Consider the following 24,459-nt stretch of genomic DNA (forward strand, 5'->3'; position numbering starts at 1 on the left):
AGAAAGATGGAGACTTTACTTCTTTCATGTTTACATGGATGGAGCTAGAACATATTCTTCTTAGTAAAGTATCTCAAGAATGGAAGAAAAAGTACCCAATGTACTCACCCCTACTATGAAACTAATTTAGGGTTTTCACTGAAAGCTATAACCCAGTTACAACCTAAGAATAGGGGGAAGGGGGAAAGGGAGGGGAGGAAGGTGTGAGATGGGTAGAGGGAAAGGGATTGGTGGGATTACACCAGTGGTGCATCTTACAAGGGTATATATGAAAGTTGGTAAATGGTCTGTGAAGCTAGTGAATGATGCCCCTTGAATATATCAATGTACACAGCTATGATTTAATAAAAAAATAATAAAAAGACATGAAACTATAAAATACTAGAAGAGAGTGCAGGAAAAACCATTGAAGAAACTGGGTTGGGCGAGTTTTTTCTGAGAAGGACCCCCTGGGCAATTGAAGCAGCTTCAAAAATACACTACTGGGACTTGATCAAACTGAAAAGCTTCTGCACAGCTAAGAACACAGTGAGTAAAGCAAGCAAACAGCCCACAGAATGGGAGAAGACATTTGCAGGATATGTCTCTGACAAAGGTTTAATCACCAGAATCCACAGTGAACTCAAATGCATTAGCAAGAAAAGAACAAGGGATACCATCGCGGACTGGGCAAGAGACTTGAAAAGAAACTTCTCTGAAGAACACAGGTGTGTGGCCTTCAGACATATGAAAAAATGCTCATCATCTTTAATCAGAGAAATGAAAATCAAAACTACTTTGCGATACCATCTAACTCCAGTGAGACTAGCCTATATCACAAAATCTCAAGACCAGAGATGTTGGTGTGGATGTGGAGAAAAGAGAACACTTTTGCACTGCTGGTGGGAATGCAAATTAATACATTCCTTTTGGAAAGAGATATGGAGAACACTTAGAGATCTAAAAATGGATCTGCCATTCAATCCTGTAATCCCTCTACTGGGCAGATACCCAGAAGACCAAAAATCACATCATAACAAAGATATTCGTACCAGAATGTTTATTGCAGCCCTATTCATAATTGCTAAGTCATGGAAAAAGTCCAAGTGCCCATCGATCCACGAATGGATTAATAAATTGTGGTATATGTACACCATGGAATACTATGCAGCCTTGAAGAAAGATGGAGACTTTACCTCTTTCATGTTTACATGGATGGAGCTGGAACATATTCTTCTCAGTAAAGTGTCTCAAGAATGGAAGAAAAAGTATCCAATGTACTCACCCCTACTATGAATCTAATTTAGGACATTCACATGAAAGCTATAACCCAGTTACAACCTAAGAATAGGGGGAAGGGGGAAAGGTTGGGTTGGGAGGGGGGTGGGTAGAGAGAGGGAGATTGAAAGGATCACACCTGTGGTGCATCTTACAAGGGCATATGTGAAGCTTGGTAAATGTGGAGTGTAAATGTCTTAGCAAAGTAACTAAGAAAATGCCAGGAGGGCTATGTCAAATAATGTGATAAAAATGTGTCAAATAGTCTATGAACCAAGTGTATGGTGCCCCATGATCATATTGATGTACACAGGTATGATTTAATAAAATAAATAAATAAATAAATAAATCCCTAACTACTATGGAACTGGAGGAAATCAAGTCACTCATGTCTCTTAGAGTTTATCTTATAAATTGAGGTGCATTCTGGTTGGGTGCATAAATATTAATAATTGAAATCTCAGCATATTAAGTATTACCTTAACAAATATGAAGTGTCCATCCTTATCCTTCCTTATTTCAATTCGTTTAAAGCCTTTTGCATCTGTGAATAGGATTGCAATGCCTGCTTTTTTCTGCTTTCCATTTGCCTGGAGTATAAATGACCATCCCTTCACCTTGAGTCTATATTTGTTTTTTAATGTAAGATGCGATTCTGATAGGTAGCAGATATCTGGCTTGAGTTTTTGTATTCAGTCACCCAACGTGTGCCTCTTTAGAGGACAATTTAAACCATTCACATTAATTGAGAACAGTGATAAGCCTTTCGAGAGTCTGGTGAACATTTTTAATCTTTTTGCGACTGTGGAAGTTGGAATTTGATCAAAATTTTCTAGGTGGGTTTACTTTTGTGGTTGAGCATGTTGGTCTTTATGGAGGACGGGTCTGAGGATATCCTGGAGAGCTGATTTAGTTATGGCAAATTTCTTCAACATGTGAATGTCATTGAAGTATTTAATTTCTCTCTCATAAATGAAACTCAATTTAGCTGGGTACAGGATCCTGGGATGAAAGTTAATTTGTATAAGGAGATTAAAAGCCAATGACCATCTCTTCTAGCTTGAAAGGTTTCAGCAGAGAGATCTGCAGTTATTCTAACGTTCTTCCCCTTGTAGGTGATGGTTTTCTTTCATCTGGCTGCTTTCAGAATTTTCTCCTTCATATTAACTTTAGTGAAATTGATTATGATGTGTCTGGGGGATGTCTTATTTGGGTTGAGTCGTGCTGGAGTTCTGAAACTGTCTGCTGTCTTAATTTCAGAATCTCTTGGGATGTCTGGAAAGTTCTCCTTCATAATCTCATGGAGAGGAGACTCTGTGCCTTGTGAAGCCACTTTGTCGCTTTCAGGGATCCCCGTAAGACAAATATTGCTTTTCTTTGAATTATCCCAGAGCTCTCTGACAGAGTGATCTGTTTTTGCCCTCCATTTCTCTTCCTCTTTGAGAGTTTGGGAGCATTGAAAAGCTTCGTCTTTAATGCCAGAAATCCTTTCTTCTGCTTGCTCCATTCTGTTACTGAGGGATTCTACTGTGTTTCTCAGATCTTTGAGTGCTGCAACTTCTTGTCTCAATGTGTCAAAATCTTTGGTCATTTGGTCTTTGAAGTCGTTGAATTCTTGAAAAATCTTTTGGGTTACTGCTTGGAATTATAATTCGATCTTATTTGCTTTTGAGATTCTGAATTCGATTTCTGACATTTCAGCTATTTGTTTGTGCATGGGATCTTGTGCTGTGTCTGCTTCATTGATCCTTGGGGGAGTTGATCTACTCTGATTATTCATATTGCCAGAGTTTTTCTTTTGATTTCACCTCATGATTGTTTTTCACCGTTACCTCTGGCCATTCTCAGAGTTGGGGTGGTGTCTCTCCAAGATTGAACCCAAGTGGTATTACCCTATTGTTGCTGGATCTTTGTAGGGAGTGACCCTGTGTAGTTCCTCTGGGGCTGCCCCAGCCAAGGAGTTCTGGTTGTGAAAGCAGCTCTGGCGTGTGACACAGCCAGATCAAGCAACAGGGCAGGAGGTGGTGAGCATGGTTCTGGGAGTGCCTGGTGCCCAGTGACTTTGGCACAGAGAGCCCAAGGCTCCAACAGTCTCTGGCCAGGAGAAGGGCTCTGAGCAGAGGCAGGGAGGGCTCTGGAAGGCACATGGATACCAGCGTCCCTGGCCAGATGAGCAGGCCAGTGTGGAGGCAGGGAGGCTACAGGAGGGAGGATGCAGGGTTGTGCAGCTCCTGTGGTTCCTGGTCAGGGCATGTTGAGGGCCAGCAGATGCAGGTTGTGGGTTGGGGATCATGGCACAGCTCTTATGGAGGTCTGGGCGGCACCAAGCTCAGGAGTTTGAGGTTGCCATGAGCTGTGACACCATGGCACTCTACCCACAGCAACAGCCCAAGTCTCCAGTATGCCAAAACCGGTCTCACTCTGCCCCTGAAGGTTAAGGCTGTAAGGCAGCTCAGTCCCTGCCTTTAGGCTGCTCAGTCACTAGGTTACTAGCTCCTGCCTGTTCCTTACTCTGCAACCCTGAGGGTGAAACTTCCCGGGGCAGTTCTCTTACAATGGCCCCCTGTGGCCCACAGCCGATTACTATTAGCTCTGTCTTGCTCAGTGGCTCAGTCTGGGGCCCTAGACAATTCCCAAAGTTCTCCGCATTCCTGCTCAAGCTCTCCCCAAGGCAGTTCAACTGACTGCCAAGTCCAAAAACACCAAAACAGTTTATAGGTAAGGCCTTTCTGGTTTGCAGTCTCACTGCTACTTGTACTTACGGCTGCCGGTGGGATTACATCGATCGAACACACGCAACCAGTTGCCAGTTTTCTACTGTTTTTGTCCTCCTCTTGGGGTCTTGAAATCCTTTGCTGACTCCCTGTGTCCTCAAAGGGATGACTGTAGGCAGATCCCACTAGCCAGAGATGCCTGGAGTCTTATCTCCCCAGACTCACTGTGCCCTGTTGCAGGGAAGCTGTTACTCGGCTGCCATCTTGGATTATTGTCAAAAAACAAGTATTTACAAAATAAAAACTATGTGCTACTGGTACAAAAATAGATAAAAAATATAATGAAATAGGACTGAGATCTCAGAAATAAACCCTTGTATATATGATCAAATTACATTCCACAAGATAGCCATGAGCACACAATGGAAAAAGTAGACTTTTCAATAAATATTTATGAATGCTGAATATCTATATGAGAGGAAAATGAATTTGGATCCCTCTTTTGCTCTATATACAAAATACATCTTAAATGCACTAAATATTAAAATGTAAGAAATACAAGTAAAAAACCTCTTACTTAGAAATATAGAGGAAATATCATAATATTGGCCCTGAAACATTTTTGTTGAAAGTGACAAATGCATCAGCAAAAAATTAAAAAAATAAATAAACATAAAAGTGAAATTAAATCATACTTTGAAATTTCTGCACATCACCAAAAACATTGAGTGGACTAAAAATTCCTCCTAAAAAGGGATAAAAAGAGATGTAAGTCACATATTTGATAAGATTTAATATCCAGAGGGTGTAAACAATGAGTTAAATTTAACACAAAAATTAATAACTTGATTAAAAAATAGACAAAAATTGATCTGGCATGTCTTCAAAGAAGGTATATGAATGGCTGAGAAGCATGTAAAAAGATCCTCAAAAATTACTAGTATTTAGAGAAATGCAAACCAAATCAAAATGAGATATTACTTCACCCATTAGAATGAAAACTGTGAAATAAATTTTTAAGTCCTGTAAGAATGTAGAGAAATTGAATCCCTTGTACACTAATGGGAAAAATGATGCACCAACTATAAAAAGAAATAATATGGAGAATCATAGAAATTACAAATGGAATTAGTATATGACCGAGGAATTTCACTTCTGAATATTTATCCAAAACATGCAAAGCAGAACTTGGAAAAGATATTTGTACACTCATGTTCATTGAAGCATTATTCAAAAAAAGTGAAAAAGTAGAAGCAACCTAGGCATGGTTCTACTGACAAAAAAGTTAGTGTGGCATTCTTTAAAATGGAAATCTTGTAACATATTATGTTATTTTATGTAAGGTAGTAAGAAAGCAAAGCTAGTATATAATTCCAAATATGTGAGATATCTTAAGAAATCAAATTCATAGAAACAGAAAGTAGAATGGTATTTGTCAAGGACTTCAGAGAGGGTAAAACTGGCAGTCATTATTTAACAAATATTGAGTTTGAGTTTTGCAAGATGTAAAAATTCTAGAAAGTGTTTTGCACGGCAAAGTGAATATATTCAATATTAGTAAACTATATAATTAAAAAAAGTTCACAATGTTAAATTTTATATTACATGTTCCTACCACAAACTTTTTTAGATGAGAACTAAAAGGGATACTGAATTATAAAACTTTCTAAAAATTATCTTTAAATTACAAATGTTACTCTCATACAAAGATAATACTGATGCGTTGAAAACAAGGTGAAATATTCAGACTGCATGACTGAAGTCCTGACTTATTTTTATGATTACTCACCTGGACAGAATAAAACAACCACTTGAAAAAGCCAAAACATAAACAAATACGTGAGGTAAGCCATGAACCAAATCGGGTAATATTTATGGAGATAAATACACACACACACACACAGAGAAATACACACAGACACACAGACTAACACTTATAATTTTGCCATAAACATAAAGCTGATAAACATACAGCTGATTTATTTTTTAACCAAATTCTAGATATAGTTAAATTATATGTAAAGTTTCAAATTATTATTCAAAATAATAATATCCAGATAAACATAAAACAAAAACAATAAACTTATTCAAGGAGACTATTCTCAAACAGAAACACAATACTATGAAGTTTCAAAACTAGATGACCACAATGTTTAATTGTCCCGTGCACCCATGGAGAACAAACATTTTGAATAATTGGTATGTGGTGTATTCCACAATTTTTATAGAAAATGCATAATCATGAATAAATGACTCTAATTAGAAAATTTTAAGTATTTTAAATCATAATATATCATGTTATTAATATACTGATGCTGTTAGTGTACAAAATTAATAGGCCATATTATAATCTTTGGAGGAATCATACATCTAAAAATAAAGATAAAATATTATTTTTCTTCTTTTTTTTTTTTTTATTGTTGGGGATTCATTGAGGGTACAATAAGCCAGTTACACTGATTGCAATTGTTAGGTAAAGTCCCTCTTGCAATCATGTCTTGCCCCCATAAAGTGTGACACACACTAAGGCCCCATCCCCCTCCCTCCATCCCTAAAATATTATTTTTCTACTAGATGGTAAGAGTAAATGATATGTAAACATTTGGAAACAGTAGGCGAGAGAAATGAACACAAACTTCTCCCAAAAAGACAGAAGAATGGCCAAGAAACACATGAAAAAATGGGTAGAGGGAGGGGAATCGGTGGGATCACACCTGTGGTGCATATTACAGGGGTATTTGCGAAACTTGGTAAATGTAGAATATAAATGTTTTGGCACAGTAACTGAGATAACGCCGGAAAGGCTATGTTAACCACTGTGATAAAAATGTGTCAAATGGTTCATGAAGTGAGTGTATGATGCCCCATAATCATATCATTGTATACAGTTATGATTTAATAAAAAAATTAAAAAAAAAAACACTTTTTTGTTAAAAAAAAAAAATGCTCATTATTCCTAATCTCTAGAGAAAAGAAAATCAAAACTGTTGAGATATCACCTAACCCCAATGAGAATAGCCCACATCACAAAATCCCAAAGCTTCAGATATTGGTAAGAGTTCAGAGAGAAAAGAAAACTTTACACTGTTGGTGGAATTTCAAACTAATACAGCCTTTTTGGAAAGAAGTATGGAAAATACTAAAAGAGCTAAAAGTAGACCTTCCATTTGGTCCCACAATCCATTTGGTTCCACAATCCCATTCCTGAGTATCTGGCAAGAAGGAAAAAAAAAAAAAAAAAGAAAAGAACATTTTACCATAAGGGGAATTGCATTTGAATATTTCTAGCAGCTCAGAACATAATCATAAAGATGTGGAAGTGAACCAAGTGCCCATCAAACCATGAATGTATTCATAAACTGTGGTATATATACATCATGATATGCTATTCAGCTGTAAAAAGGTTGGAGACTTTGCATCTTTTATACTTACCTGGATGGAGTTGAAAAACATTCTCCGTATTAAACTATCTCAAGAATGGAAAAAGAGCATCTCATGTACTTCATAATAAAGTGAAACTAGCAGAAATACAACTAAAGGTTCACACAAAGGGAAAACCACAATTTTATTCAAGAGTAGGGGGAAGGGGCAGAGTAAGCCCCCACCTAATACATACAATGTAGAAGTATACAGCACATGTCCTGTGAGAAGCAATCAAATACACCTTTGATTTCTATTAACAAATGCAAAAAATGTAGCCTAATTGTATGTACTCTTCTATTAATCTGAAATGAAACAGAAATTCTAAAATGAAATAAACACCTGGAAATAAATTATATTATTATTTAGATATAGGTAAATGAAAGTAGATGAAAATTCTACTGGTTCTTCACCTCCATGAGGTAAACAAATTTATAAATATTTCATTAAATATGAGGTGCCTCTTATCTAATTTACCTCAAATAACGTGAAAATTCTAGTATATTATTCTAACCTTTGAATACAATTACACAAAATTTTGAAATGAAACAAATTAGAGATTTAAAATATAGTGAAAGGAAATTTGCCAAGTTAGTGTATTGAGAGGATCCACCTGCATATTTCCACAGAACAAAAATCATTTGTCATCCACCCACAGAACAAATACATCTATGTAAATTTTGAGAAGTAAATAGAAGATTGTAAAACCCTAGTGGAACTCAGGACCCAGGAGGGCCAGGTTGAGAAGGCTGGGTCTCACACAGGTGGCAAAGTTCAGGACCCAGGGTCCTGATGACAGACTAGAAAATGTCTTCTCTAACTTGGTTCCATGTCTTCTCTAACTTGGTTCTTCTCCAACTCTTTTCAGCCACAATCTGGAAGCAGTCCTGTTCATCTAGAAATGTGGGTGGAGACACACCTATCTGCACCCATGGAGATAGAATAAAAATTTATGATGGTGATTTTACATGTTTGCACCACAAATAACATTTAAATCACTAGAAGAGATAGAGGTGTACATCTTTCTAAAAATTACCTTCATATGACAAGTGTTATTTTCAACAATGATAACACTGATTCATCTATAAACACAAGGTAAAATTAAGACCATGTTCTTGCTGTGGTCCCTAAAGAAGTCCTGTGACCCAGTTGTAGCTCTTTTTGCTACAGTCCCTGTCCACTCCTTCCTGTGCAGAAATCCACACAGTGACTTGAAGGGACACATCTTAGTTACTCAATGGAACCATTCCAATCCACATAAGGCCCATCATATGTAGACCCGACTTCAGAACCCTACCCTAGTGCCTACCCTAGAGGTCAAAATTCTGAAGGCAGTCCACTTTTTCCAAAAACCAGAGAAGATTTTGAACTACAATAGTCCCTCATAATTGTCCAAAGGCAGACTCTACTGCAGAGCAAGGGGCAGCCTTGTGACCTTGCTACAACCATTATTCACTAAAAATCCACAGCATATTTATTTATACCAAGTACATAAGAAAAAAATATCTTTGCATTAAAAACATCAATTTATAAAGACTGAAGAAGTGTTTGAATCTTTAAATGCACAGAGACCTATGAAGGTGTTCCTACTCTTCATCCTTCCATTTTATCCCATACTTACAAGTCCTAAGCAGTAAAATTAGGCAAGAACATGATGAAAACATTCAAATTCAGAAGGAAAAAGTAAATTTTCAATGGTTTACTAGGCTGAACAAGACTTTTTGTAGTAAAAATATTAAAAATTAGCTGGGCATTGTTGCTGGCATGTGTAGTTCTGTTCTAGAGGCTGAGGCAAGAAAATCATTTGAACCCAGCAGTTTGAGGCTGCTGTGAGCTAGGAAAAGACCATGCATCACACTCTAGTCTGGGCAACAGAGTGAGATTCTGTATTAAAAAAAAAAAAAAAAAAAGTTACTGTTTGCAGATGACATAATCATATATATAAAAACCCTGGAGAGAACAACAAAAAAAGACTGTTCGAAGGCCTAACTCAGTTAATTCTCTAAATAAGAAATTTACATACAAATATCAGCTATGTTTCCATGCACTAAAAAACTCTCCAAAAATAAGGAAGAAAACAATCTCAATATCATAAAAATAATAAATTTTTAAGAAATAAATTTAACCAAAGAGGTAAAAGACCTTTATACTGAAAACTATAAGGTATATCTTGGATCTATGATGTGTACCCCAGGGTATCTGAATCAAAGATTTTGATTAAACCCTGTTACTCTGAGGTCCATTACGAAAAGATTCCTGTTCATCATCATAATGGAACAATGGATGCACAATAATACAATCATTCTCTAGTGAGAAAGACCTTGGTTATTATCTTTTTGAAAAATATATGAAGAAACATGTAAGCAGCAAAGTAATTACTTCTGGATTGATGTTTTTTATGCATGTTAAATCTATTATTGCAAAGGAATTAATGGGTATATATGAACATAAAAAACTATAACATATTAATGAAGGGAATTAAAGAATACATGAATAACTGAAAAAAATAGCTTTTGTTTTTTGGAATGAAAGATTAAATATTGTTAAAGTTCCATATTTTCCCAGACAGTGTATAGAATTAATGGACACCCTATCAAAATGTCAGGGGCATTTTTATCAGTATTAAAAAAATTCTAATATTTGTAAGGAACCTTTGAGGAGCCAAAGCAATCTTGAGGAAAAAAGAAAATGTCTTTCTAATTTAAAACTATAGTTCAATGTTATGGTAATAAACATAGCATAGTATGTACATAAAAAGCAGAAGAAAAAATAGGACAGAATAGAGAGCCCAGGAATAAACTGATGAATGTAATGTCAACTAATCTATGATAGGACAATCAAGAATACTTGATAAAGAAACTATGGTCTCTTCAATGCTTGGTGCTGGGAAAACTGAATACTCACAAGGAAAAGAATGAAATTAAACTATTTTTCTTAACCTTGCCTCCAAATTACAGGTATATAAAGAGGTGTTCAACTCTAACAATCATCAAGCAAATGCAAATGAAAACCATGATGAGATATCACCTCATACCTCCTGGGATAGATATTATTAAAAAGGAAAGAGATAACAAGTGTTGACATGAAACCTTAAAATTTTTAATGTAAACATGTACAAAAACCTCCTTGACATAAGTTTTGCAATGATTTTTTTTTTTTTTGAAATGACATACTAAGAAGTGGAACAAAAGAAAAATATCAGAAAGTTGGACTGCATCAAACTAAAAAGCATCTGCAAAAAATAAGAAAACTTATTGGAGGACAGAAAATATTTGCAAATTATATTACATGATAAGATGTTAATATTCAAAATACATAAGGAATTCATATAATTCAAAGGTAAAAATATTAATCATCATCATCCAGTTGAAAAACAGGCAAGAAATAGAAAAGGTATTTTTTAAAAGAAATTACACCAGTGGACAAAAAGATACATGAAGAGGTTCTTAACATTACCAATAGTTAGGGAAAAGCAAATCAAAACTATGATGAAATATCACTTCATACCTACTATGGCTAATACCAAAAAGAAAAGAGATAACGAGTGTTGGCAGGAGTGCCGAAAAAATCAAACCCTGTAAAATGTTGTTCATAGACTGATAGAGTCATCATGCTGATTTGTTAAAAAAAGTTAAAAATACATCACTGCCATATATCCCAGCAATGTCACTTCTAGATATTTAATCAAATGAAATAAAAATAAGTATTTCAAAAAAAAATGCACCCCCATGTTTATTTCAGCATTATGCACGATTGCCAAGATAATGGAAACTACTGAGATGGCTGTTAAGGGTGAATAAATTTTAAAAAGGTATGAATTAGCACTCACCATAGACTATTATCCAGCCAGAAAAATGATGAATATCCTGGAATTTCATCAACATAGATGGATCAGGTGGACATTACGCTAAGTAACATCAGACTGGCACAGAAAGAGAAATACTGCTATAGGTAACATTAAAAGGCTGAACTCATAGAAGCAAAGACAACATAGCAGTTGCCAGGGCCAGGGGGACAGAAAAAGTGTGGCAATGATGATCAAGGGTAGCAACTTTTACTTGTAATATGAATAAGTCTTAGAAAACTAATGTATAGCATCATGACTACAGTAAATAAGATAAGGTAAAAAATAATATGATAATGTTTTGTATGCTTAAAATTTGCTGAGACAGCAGACCTTAAGTGTTCTCACTATAAATAGTTACTAAGTAAGATGTTGGATGCATTACTACTTTAAGTGTATTATTTCAAAATGTACATGCACAAGGAATTACATTATATATAATAAATATATACAGTTATACAATTTTATTTGTGAAAAAATTCTTATACATGTTCAAACACCTTTAAACATACATAAACAGGAATGAAACATTTCTGCCAATTCACTGCACAGGTGAAAATTATGAAATAAAATTTATTAAAATATTAGGTGTCAGTTTGGAGTATAATATATGGTTGGCATTTCTAAGCTCCTCAATGACATATTGTATTTCATAATACAATATAGCTCGCATCACCATAGCTCGCAGCAGCCTCCAACTCTTGGTCTCAAGTGACCCACTTGCCTCAGCATCCCAAATATCTGAAACTACAGGCACATTAAATTTTATTATATTTAGAAAAATGTTATGTGTTTTTATAAAATTAATCTGAATTTTTTAAAATCCTCTCTGAATCCTCCTTAGAATTAAAAATCATGAAGGAAACATAAAAAAAAAAACTGTCCTAGTGTTACTCGTATTTCTGAAACAACTCTCAATATTTTTTCTATTTCCCTCACACATATGAGACATGAAACTGGAAAAAAAAAAACCAAAACCAAAAAACAAACAAAAAACAACCTTAAGAAATGGAGCTGGGCACAGTGGTTCATTCTGTAACCCCAGAAATTTGCAGGTCAAGTCAGGAAGATCAGTTGAAATCAGGATTTTTAAATCACCCTCAGCAATGCAATGAAAACTCCACCCCAAAATGATAATAATGAAAATTACTTTTATTGTTAGCTGGGAATTGTCATGCATGTCTGTAGTTATAGCTATCAAAGAGGCTGAGGTGAGAAGATCACTTGATCCCAGAAGTTTGAGATTACAGTGAGCTATTATCAGCCTTTAGACTCCAGCTGAAGCAACAAAGCAAGACCCTGTCTCAAAAAAAAAAAAAAGTGGTTTAACCTAGAGCTTTTCAAAAATATGTATAGTATTCCCATATCTGCCAAGTCAATGAAAATGTTGTCAGATTATTTAGTACTTTATAACCCAGAAAAATATATTTGGTTCTTAACTGCTAAGGAAGATCAATGCAAGTGGTAGGAGAGTTGTTAGAGAATTTAAGAGCATGGGACAGAAGATGCTCCTCTGTGAGAGAAAAAGACATACTCAGCCTTCTCTAAATAATTTCTAAAGAATTAGAAACCACTTTGGAAAATCTGGCTTTCTTCTTGACCTTTTGACCTCTCAGATGTGTTATCTGCTTCATTTCCTCTCACCTACGTGGGTATTTACCTGTTGTCTCCTCTCTCTTCACTTTCTTTGCTCCAGACATGTGATCAGGTCTGGCTTAAAGGCAGCAAGACCTGTTTTATTAGAAAGAATTCATATGACTCTTGCTATGGATTATCCAATTGCCAATCTAGTACTGTCCTTAGTAGAGAAGAGAGAACAATATAGAAAGTTCTATAAAATTATTTCCCAAAATATAATTTACTGATAGACCCTTTACAATAACAAAATAGTTCAAATTGATTGTTCATGAACTCCTCTTTCCACTACCACTGAATCAATAATAAGTGGTGGAAACTGGATTATAAGGTGTAGATCATTTATAGAATTTCTAGATTTACCACTAGAATGACTGATATAGATTAGCTAAAGAAAGGGGAGGGTTTGTTTTAAGACAATAATCTAAAATTTTTCTTTGTTTACATCACCAAACCTTCAAATTTTCTTTACAACACGGATATAAAACTCTTTGGTGCAAAGCAGAAAATCCCAAGAAGCAATCTACAGAAAAAGAAAGTGATGCCTTTAGTGTGAAATAGGAATTAGGTGTTGAAATTATCCTCACCCAGAGAGACCAGGTTTCTGTAGTTCTCTATCATCACATCCTGGTACAAATTCTGCTGAGCAGTGTCCAGGCATGTCCACTCCTCTGGAGAGAATTCTATGGCCACATCCCTGAATGTCAATACTTCCTGAAAAAGACATGTACTTACCAAGTGGTCATAAAAAGAGTTCTTAATTCCACAGGGAATATGAAAGTTACAAGAACTGTTTCTGACATGTGAGTGACTGGGATTATGCATAAGATTTTTTTTTTTTTTCTATTTGAAACAGAATCTCAAGCTGTCATCCTGGGTAGAGTGCCATGGCATCATAGCTCACAGAAACCTCTCACTCTTGGGGTCAGCTTTTTATTTTTAGTAGAGATAGGGTCTCAATTTTTGCTTAGGCTGTTCTCCAACCTGTGAGCTCAAGCTGTCCACCTGCGTTGGCCTCCCAGAGTGCTAGGATTACAGGAGTGAGAAACTGTGCCTAGCCAAGATTTTTTTTAAAAACAGTGATATTTATTTAAGAAATAATCTTGAAAGAATTTTATAATTCTGAGGAATGAGGTTAGAATTAGATGAATTAAACTAGTATATACATAATATCTTTTTGGATGATAAAAAATTAATTAAACATATAGAAAATGATGTTTATATTCCTTATATAGATACATATGGTTAATTAAAGTAGTCCCCCAGATTTTAATGTGTACAATGAACTAGAGATCTTTTAAAAATTCAGGTTCTGACTCAGGAGATCTGAGATGAGGTGTAGGTTTCTGTATTTCAAAAAATTTCACCTGTAAAGTCAAAACTCCGGGCCCAAAGAGAATATTATCTCAAGCATCCAGTAAGTGGTAGGCTTTGGTTTTATCTCAGTTACTCTGACCAATGAACAAAGATGAGAGTATTTATACATTTTTTCAAAGCAATCTACAAGCAAAGGAAAACTAAGAAGTAAAGCCTCTATATTAAATGTGATAGTCTGTGAACAGTCAGCTAATCTCCCCTAAGACATTATTAATGATAAAGAGAAAAAAATAATTAAATTTATAGTGAAAATATCAGAGTGCAACTTAAAATCTACTGTCATGGGCCACTTTGTATTCGGTATCACTGCACACATAACATCACTGCTATGATAGTAGTGACCAAAAACAACAATAAAAAAACACTAGTTTTATGCAAAGGTCATGCTACAGATAACTCCCATTTTCTATAATTTCTAATAGCTTATTTAAATATTTTGTCTTTAGTATCCTACTAAAGATACTATTATTTTATCTATTCTTATTTTTCTCCTTTTTAGAACTTTCTGAGTTATCTTGGGCAATTAATGCCATTCACTGTCTGCATTTTCTTAATTGTTTCTAAGGGAGCAGCCAGATGGAACCTAAACAGAACTTGTTCTCCTTATTCACGCATATCCCGGATCAGATCCAATCCACAAGAGGAATCCTGAACATCCACACTTCTCACTATTCTATGTTGACCTGTCACAAAGAGAACATTTTCAATATTACAGGCTGTACGTTTATTGGCAAACTTGCCCATGGCATGTATGGGACTTGGACATAGAGAATGCTCTGGTACATGGGGGAGAAAGATTTTACAGGGCAAGTAGTGAAAACAAACTCTAGCAGAAACATCAGAAGTGAAGAAGGAAGGATTTGCAAATTCTAAACTTATAAGTTCCACCTGACATTCCAGGAGGACTAGAAAACACAGATCCTCACCTTCAATACATTTACTTGAGAACCAGCCATGTTGTCTTCTCCTTTTCCTACACTGGTATTTCTATTCAGGTGAGATCGCCTAGACAAATTAGAATTCTATTCTGAAAATAATCCCTGAAGAGAGTCAGCACAATATCTTGCTTTCACAACATCCACAGTCATGAGGGCCTTCAAGAGCAGAAAAGACTACCTTCCCTTCTCCTTTTTCATAGACAGCATCAGGTATGATGACTCCTCATGAAGACCAAATATGATTTCCTTCCTTCCTATCCTCAGGTGCCCTCCCCTTGCCACACATACCAGCACTTTCTGCTACAGCAATGGGAATATGGACCACACTGATCGGCTCGCACCATATCAAAGCAGAGCAGATCCTGATACCTCCCTCTAGATTCTAGAGTCGAGAACAAAGAATGAATTCAGCTCTCATTAATATATCTTGGAGCACTGTGCTTGACCTTGGCCCCCCTTAGTATCATTTGGGGCACTTAATTAAAACCACATGGATCCTTCCACCAGCCCAATAGACAGAAACTGTGGGGAGGACACAGGTAATGGTGGTTTCACCAAGTGGCCATGTAATTCTAATTGAAAGCCTTGACTGAGAGCCACTTAGCTAAAATCACACCTGAAGCTTCAATAACCATACAAATCATGTGGTACACTCAGGAAATGTGATCTGCAGGTGTGAGATGGGTTCATGAATTGGCCTCTTTAACAAGTTCCCTGTCAGTGCTGATGTTGCCCCCAGGCTCATTATCAGCTGGAGACAGCAGACACAGCACACAGAGTCCTTATGCCAACATTTATCACGACATACACATTTATGTTCCATGAGGAAGAACACCAATCACCATTCTGTAACGTGATGTCCTCTGCTGGCACTTTAAGGCTTACTGTAGCTAGAGAAGGAACTATCTGAATATATCTGCATATGAAAAATGACAAGTACCCATGCATTAATGCAATGTTTAGCGAGCAGGTACTAAGTGCTCACAAGAAGGGTATGGTGCACTGTGCTGGGCCCTCACATTGTGTGAGTTATTTCTTATAATTCCCTAAGGTTGGTAAAAAGTGTCTAGTAATTCCCAGAAAATTTGAGATGTGGTGAACAGTGTTTTTATTTTTCATCTCACACAACTAGAGTGCGTCACTGGGCAAAATCTATAAAATTCTGCCACACCCCCCCCAAAAAAAGATCCTTTATGTTTATGATAATCTCTAACACTGCAGAGTAGGTCTCTCCTGGGGTTTTACATATCCTCACCCCAAAGTCGAGCCTTGTCTTGTGAATTCCAGGTGGAGGTCAGGTCATATGTGCAGATTCTAGATGAGATACAGCTTGCTCTCTATTCTTGGGTGCTATAGTGAGGGAAGATAAACAGGAAGAGAAATTTCCCTATGGAGCCTGCTCTAATACATTCTGAGGAGACTCAGGTGTTTGATTCAGACTCAGAGCTACAGATTTAGGTCATTAGAAAAGCATGAATTTGGTAGCACCCACTGCACACTCCCTGGCATTGGGGCAAGAAGAGGAGGCAGAGTGGAGTTTCTTGGTTCAGCTCAGTACACATTCTCACATCTCAGTAAACATTGGTATCAGAGACCCCAAACCTCAGAATCATCTTCAAGTCTAAAGATTCCAGGTGCATTCAGAGGAAGACTGGAACTGCCATTTGCACCTTATGATAGTGTTTCTATAGGTATATGATCTACATACTTTCTGTAAGGGCCAGCAGACCTCAAACAGGCAGAGAGGCCTTCCTGTGTGCTAACGTTGGGATAGCCAAGTTCTGTGCTGCAAAATTGTGAGTTAGGGGCTAGAAGCGCAATAAGAGATCTTGTGGACAAAGACCTCTAGCATGAAGCCTAATGGGCACCTTATAATTTTTTTAATTGTAAAAAGTGTTTAGGAAATTTGATTAAAACAAATATTTTCCAACACAGAAAACCTAACTGCAAGGTTAAAAGCAGAGGAAAAAAAAAAACTTATAGCACTCACTTAAACCAGAATATCATATGACTCATAAGGAATCAACTGAGAGATTTCTGATATACAAAAAGTCACTTCTTTATAAAACTTGGCAAACCCAATCTTTTAATAAAAATTCTCAAATAATAATTGCCTTTCAAATAAGATTTGACAGCACTATTTATCATACAGAGTAAACCATAAATTCATCTGTTAATTACAATGAACATCTGTGTTTGGTAATTGGCTTTATTCCAATAAGAAATACACATCTCTTAAGAAATGAGTATAATTTTGATGGATGTGTTACTTAGTTCAACATAAGCATTTCACATTGTATATCGAAGCAGTACCCTGAACCCCATAAATGCATCAATGTACAAAGTTATGATTTAATAAAAAAAATAATAATAAAGAAATACACATCTCAAGTCTATATAAAAGGAGGTAGATTTGTGACTTAAAGCTTGGTGTTCACTAAAGTTAGCATCTCATCCTCATGTGGAAACTGAGACAGGGCACTGCATTTTTGATATTTCATTTCTAAGAGAAGGTTGTTAGCTTCACAAAAAATTTCTGATGACACAATCCTTTTTTCTCTTTTGAAAGGATTTAAGTAGATTTCAAACAGGCAAAAAAGAACTTGTAATTAAATGTTGGCAAATTAAGCTTTTTATTTCTACTTTTTGTTTATAGTAGCTAGGTCCCAGTGTTTTGTCTGAAAAACATGGGCATCTGAAATTCTGTAGGCCTGGATTTAGGCAACTGAAGAGTGGTCTTGAGTACAGTACATATGAAGGCAGGTTGGTTGGAATTGAAAATCCACAAAGGGGGAGGTGCTACTCAGGATCTATTTGCATAAATGAGGTACAGTGAATGGTTGGTGGAAGGCCTGGTTTTGTGTACAGACTCTGTTTAGCGAGGGCTGATCTCAGGTTCATTCCTGAATCCATATAGCCAGATGAGATTATGATCAAGTGGTCAAAATCTTAGATTGGTTGAGGATCCTGGATGCTGCTGAAAATTCAGGGTTGGGTGTGGGGATATGTCAGAAATCCTCTAGGCACCTCTGTGCATTTTCAGCAGTGAACTCGAGGGGGAAACGTGCCCCCGACCTGATTCCTGGGGATGGAGCCTTGTCCTGGGAGGGGTCTAGCAAATCTAGTCCTCTAGACACCTGTGTGAAGTTCTCCTGGGAAACAAGTGTTCTGGAGATGGAATTCCTAAGGGTGGCCACCTGTCCCGGAAGGGAGAGGGACAAGTCACTGCCTACTGTGCATGTGCACAAATGGGTGGGAGTCACATGGTGGCAATGAGGTTTGGGAGGGGTTGTGTCCTCAGAAGTCCTTAATTCTGTGTCCTCAGTCCCCAGTAACCCCAGGAGGAGATGGGGAATCACAGGACAATCTGTGATGTGACAGCTCATGTAGAACAGAACCTCTCTCTTCCTCAAGACACTTGAAGTCTTCGGGTTTCTCCTGATTCACGCTAGGTAAGATTCACAGGTGCCTGGCTACCCTGAGATCTGCCAAGTCTCTCACTGCGGACACTAAGCCAAAGTGTCTGAAACCTGAGAACAACAAACAATTCCCTTTCATTTGTTTTCATTGTTTAAAAATAAGAAATTTTTAAATATGATCATGAAGGTGTTTTCACCCCCGCTTTGTTTAAAGAGACGTTTTATCTAAAGTCACTGGTATTAGCACATTTATAGAAGCACAATTCACAGTCCCAAACATGTGGAAACAACCCAAGTGGACACTATTTCCCCAGTAACATTTCTGGTGACCACAAAAAGAAGCCTAGACTACTCTGGTAAGAACCATGCTAGAGAAGCCTTCTGGTGATATGGACAGGATGGCCTGGGTTGCAGTGCTAAAAGGCTCCTCAGAGTACTGCCGGGAAATTTCTCCTGGGAGTCTTTAGGTTCTGCTCCCACACACCTCACACCTGCCATCACCAGCACTATGGGCCAACCATTCTGGCTGTACATGACAGTTCTCACTTTCCTCTGGTTTCTTTTTTTTTTTTTTATTTTTTTATTTTTTTATTAAATCATAACTGTATACAATGATATGATTATGGGGCATCATACACTCACTTCATAAACCATTTGACACATTTTTATCCCAGTGGTTAACATAGCCTTTCCGGCATTATCTCAGTTACTGTGCCAAAACATTTATATTCTACATTTACCAAGTTTCGCAAATACCCCTGTAATATGCACCACAGGTGTGATCCCACCGATTCCCCTCCCTCTACCCACCCCCCCCTTTCCCACTTCCCCCTATTGTTAAGTTGTAGCTGGGTTATAGCTTTCATGTGAGAGTCCCAAATTAGTTTCATAGTAGGGCTGTGTACATTGGGTATTTTTTCTTCCATTCTTGGGATACTTTACTAAGAAGAATATGTTCCAGCTCCATCCATGTAAACATGAAAGAGGTAAAGTCTCCATCTTTCTTTAAGGCTGCATAGTATTCCATGGTATACATATACCACAATTTATTAATCCATTCGTGGATCGATGGGCACTTCGGCTTTTTCCATGACTTAGCAATTATGAATTGGGCTGCAATAAACATTCTGGTACAAATATCTTTGTTATGTTGTGATTTTTGGTCTTCTGGGTATATGCCCAGCAGAGGAATTACAGGATTGAATGGCAGATCTATTTTTAGATCTCTGAGTGTTCTCCATATATCTTTCCAAAAGGAATGTATTAATTTGCATTCCCACCAGCAGTGCAGAAGTGTTCCCTTTTCTCCGCATCCACGCCAACATCTCTGGTCTTGAGATTTTGTGATATAGGCTAGTCTCATTGGAGTTAGATGATATCTCAAAGTAGTTTTGATTTGCATTTCTCTGATGATTAAAGATGATGAGCATTTTTTCATATGTCTGAAGGCCGTGCGCCTGTCTTCTTCAGAGAAGTTTCTCTTCAAATCCCTTGCCCAGCCTGCGATGGGATCCCTTGTTTTTTTCTTGCTGATGCGTTTGAGTTCTCTGTGGATTCTGGTTATTAAACCTTTGTCAGAGTTATACCCTGCAAATATCTTCTCCCATTCTGAGGGCTGTCTGCTTGCTCTGCTTACTGTGTTCTTAGCTGTGCAGAAGCTTTTTAGTTTGATCAAGTCCCAGTAGTGTATTTTTGAAGCTGCTTCAATTGCCCGGGGGGTTCTCCTCATGAAATACTCACCCAGACCAATTTCTTCAAGGGTTTTCCCTGCATTCTCCTCTAGTATTTTTATAGTTTCATGTCTTAAGTTTAAATCTTTAATCCAATGAGAGTCTATCTTAGTTAATGGTGAAAGGTGTGGGTCCAATTTCAGTCTTCTGCAGGTTGCCAGCCAGTTCACCCAGCACCATTTGTTAAATAGGGAATCTTTTCCCCACTGAATGTTTTTAATTGGCTTGTCAAAAATCAAATAGCGGTAAGTAGCTGGATTCATCTCTTGGTTCTCTGTTCTATTCCAGATATCTACTTCTCTGTTTTTGTGCCAATACCATGCTGTTTTGATCACTATCGATTTGTAGTAAAGTCTGAGGTCTGGTAGTGTGATTCCTCCTGTTTTGTTTTTATTTCTGAGTAATGTCTTGGCTATTCGAGGTTTTTTCTGATTCCATATAAAACGAAATAATGTTTTTTCAAGATCTTTAAAATATGACAGTGGAGCTTTAATAGGGAGTGCGTTGAAATTATATATTGCTTTGGGTAGTATGGACATTTTGATAATGTTGATTCTTCCTAGCCATGAGCATGGTATGTTTTTCCATTTGTTAACATTTTCAGCTATTTCTTTTCTTAGAGTTTCATAGTTCTCTTTATAGAGATCTTTCACGTCTTTTGTTAGGTAAATTCCCAAATATTTCATCTTCTTTGGCACTACTGTGAATGGGATAGAGTCCTTAACTGCTTTTTCAATTTGACTGTTGTTGGTGTATATAAAGGCTACCGATTTATGAATGTTGATTTTGTAACCTGAGACGCTGCTGTATTCCTTGATCACTTCTAGGAGTTTTGTAGTAGAGTCCCTAGTGTTTTCCAGATACACAATCATATCATCTGCGAAGAGCGAGAGTTTGATCTCTTCTGACCCTATATGGATACCCTTGATCGCCTTTTCTTCCCTAATTGCGGTGGCTAAAACTTCCATTACAATGTTGAAAAGCAATGGAGACAATGGGCAGCCTTGTCTGGTTCCTGATCTGAGTGGAAATGATTCCAATTTAACTCCATTCAATATGATATTGGCTGTGGGTTTGCTGTAGATAGCCTGTATCAGTTTAAGAAAAGTCCCTTCTAGACCAATTTTCTTGAGTGTTCTGATCATGAAGGGATGCTGGATATTATCAAAAGCTTTTTCTGCATCAATTGAGAGAATCATATGGTCTTTGTTTTTTAATTTGTTTATGTGCTGAATTACATTTATAGATTGACGTATATTGAACCAGCCTTGAGACCCTGGGATAAAACCAACTTGGTCATGATGTATAATTTGTTTGATGTGTTGCTGGATTCTGTTTGTTAGGATCTTGTTGGATATTTTTGCATCTATATTCATTAGTGATATTGGTGTATAATTTTCTTTTCTTGTTGGGTCTTTTCCTGGTTTGGGGATCAGGGTGATATTTGCTTCATAGAACGTGTTGGGCAGTCTTCCTTCTTTTTCTACATTTTGGAACAGGTTGAGTAATATAGGTACTAATTCCTCTTTAAAGGTTTGGTAGAATTCTGACGTGAAACCATCTGGTCCCGGGCTTTTCTTTTTAGGGAGGTTTTGTATAGTTGATGCTATTTCTGAACTTGATATGGGTCTGTTCAACATTTCCACTTGATTCTGGTTAAGTCTTGGAAGGTGGCGTGCTTCCAAGTATCGGTCTATTTCCTTCAGATTTTCATATTTCTGAGAATAAAGTTTCTTGTAATATTCATTAAGGATTTTTTGGATTTCTGATGAGTCTGTGGTTATTTTGTCTTTGTTGTTTCTGATTGATGATATTAGAGATTTTACTCTTTTTTTCCTGATTAGGTTGGCCAGAGGTTAATCTATTCTATTGACCTTTTCAAAAAACCAGCTTTTTGATTTATTGATCTGTTGTATTATTCTTTTGTTTTCAATTTCATTTAATTCTGCTCTAATTTTGGTTATTTCTTTTCTTCTACTGGGTTTGGGGTTGGAATGTTCTTCCTTTTCCAGTTGCGTGAGATGTCCCATTAAGTTGTTAACTTCCTCTCTTTCCGTTCTCTTGAGGAAGGCTTGCAGTGCTATAAATTTCCCTCTTAGAACTGCCTTTGCAGTGTCCCAGAGGTTCTGATAGCTTGTGTCTTCATTGTCATTTTGTTCCAAAAAATTGGTGATTTCTTTCTTAATCTCATCTCTGACCCAGCTATCATTCAGCATAAAGTTATTTAACTTCCATGTTTTTGTATGGGTATGCAGATTCCTGTTGTTACTCAATTGAAGTTTTATTCCATGATGGTCCGAGAAGATGCATGGAATAATTTCTATTCCTTTAAATTTACTGAGGTTAGACTTGTGGCCTAAAATGTGATCAATTTTGGAGTAAGTTCCGTGGGCTGATGAGAAGTATGTGTATTCAGTTTTGTTGGGATGAAATGTTCTGTAGATGTCTGCTAAATCTAAATATTGGATGGTTAGGTTTAAATCTAAGATTTCTTTGCTCAGCTTCTTTCTGGAGGATCGATCCAACACTGCCAAGGGAGTGTTGAAATCTCCAACGATTATGGAGCTGGAGGAAATCAAGTTACTCATGTCTGTTAGAGTTTCTCTTATAAATTGAGGTGCATTCTGGTTGGGTGCATAGATATTAATAATTGAGATCTCGTCTTATTGAGTATTACCCTTAACAAATATGAAGTGACCATTCTTGTCCTTCCTTACTTTTGATGGTTTAAAGCCTACTGTATCTGCAAATAAAATTGCAACACCTGCTTTTTTCTGATTACCATTTGCCTGAAATATGGATGACCATCCTTTCACCCTGAGTCTGTATTTGTCTTTTAAGTTGAGATGTGACTCTTGTATGCAACAAATATCTGGCTTAAGTTTTTGTATCCAGTCAGCTAACCTATGCCTCTTTAGAGGACATTTTAAGCCATTCACATTGATGGAGAGTAAGGATAAGTCTGGTGGAATTTTGGGTATCGAGTTTTTCAAAGGTCCAGTGGACATTTTTAATCCTTTCGCCAGTGTGGAAGTTGGAGTTTGATCCGAAGTTTCTGAGTGAGTTTACTTTTGTGGTATAGGATTGGTTTGGTCATTGTGGAGGATAGGTCTGAGAACACCCTGAAGAGCTGGTTTACTTATGGCAAATTTTTTCAACATATGAATGTCATTGAAGTATTTAATTTCTCCATCATAGATGAAACTCAGTTGAGCTGGATACAAGATCCTGGGTTGAATGTTTTTTTGCTTTAGGAGATTAAAAGTTGATGACCAGCCTCTTCTTGCTTGAAAAGTTTCAGCAGAGAGATCTGCAGTTATTCTAATATTCTTACCTTTGTACGTTATAGTTTTCTTTCGCCGGGCTGCTTTGAGAATCTTCTCTTTCATGTTAACTTTAGTGAAGCTAATTATGATGTGTCTGGGAGATGGCTTTTTGGGGTTGAATCGTGCTGGGGTTCTGAAGCTGTCTGCTATCTGAATTTCAGATTCTCTAGGCATGTCTGGAAAATTTTCTTTCATAATTTCATGTAGAAGGGCCTCTGTGCCCTTGGCTGCCACGTCATCAGTCTCCGAAATTCCTATAACCCTTATGTTATTTTTTTTCGAATTATCTGAGAGCTCTCTGAGTGAGTGATCCTTTTTTGCTCTCCATTTTTCTTCCTCTTTGAGAGATTGGGAGCGTTCGAAGACTTTATCTTCAATGTCAGAAATCCTTTCTTCTGCTTGCTCCATTCTGTTACTGAGGGATTCTACTGTATTTTTCATATCTTTGAGGGCTGTAAGTTCTTGTTTCAGTGTGTCTAAGTCTTTGGTGGTTTTGTCTTTAAATTCGTTAAATTCTTGAGACAGTTTTTGAATTTCTCCTCGAATTCCTAATTCCATTTTATTAATCTTGTCTGCAAACCAAATTCTGAATTCGACTTCTGACATCTCAGCCAGTTGTTTATGAATGGGATCTTCAATCACATCTGCCGTATCTTTTCTTGGGGGGGTTGATCTATTCTGGTTATTCATGTTACCAGAGTTTTTCCGCTGATTCTGCCCCATGGTTTACTCCCTTTGGTTTTTCCCCTGGGGTTTTATCGAGGGCCCGTACAGTGTTGTGGCCTGAGAAACTGGGGCC

The 24,459-nt window shown here is 36.9% G+C and overlaps 1 non-coding gene and 1 pseudogene across 1 annotated transcript; one reads left to right on the plus strand and one right to left on the minus strand.

The window, feature by feature from the left end:
* Positions 1-14,991, minus strand: part of LOC128572476 (putative zinc finger protein 66) — a 68,280-nt pseudogene extending 53,289 nt beyond the window's left edge.
* LOC128573212 (small nucleolar RNA SNORD113/SNORD114 family) lies at positions 9,563-9,634 on the plus strand. The gene has a single exon (XR_008376370.1). It is a non-coding gene; the product is annotated as a small nucleolar RNA SNORD113/SNORD114 family (small nucleolar RNA).
* Positions 14,992-24,459: the final 9,468 nt, after the last annotated feature.

This window comes from Nycticebus coucang, chromosome 20, assembly GCF_027406575.1.
Source record: "Nycticebus coucang isolate mNycCou1 chromosome 20, mNycCou1.pri, whole genome shotgun sequence".
In the NCBI taxonomy this organism is placed as follows: domain Eukaryota; kingdom Metazoa; phylum Chordata; class Mammalia; order Primates; family Lorisidae; genus Nycticebus; species Nycticebus coucang.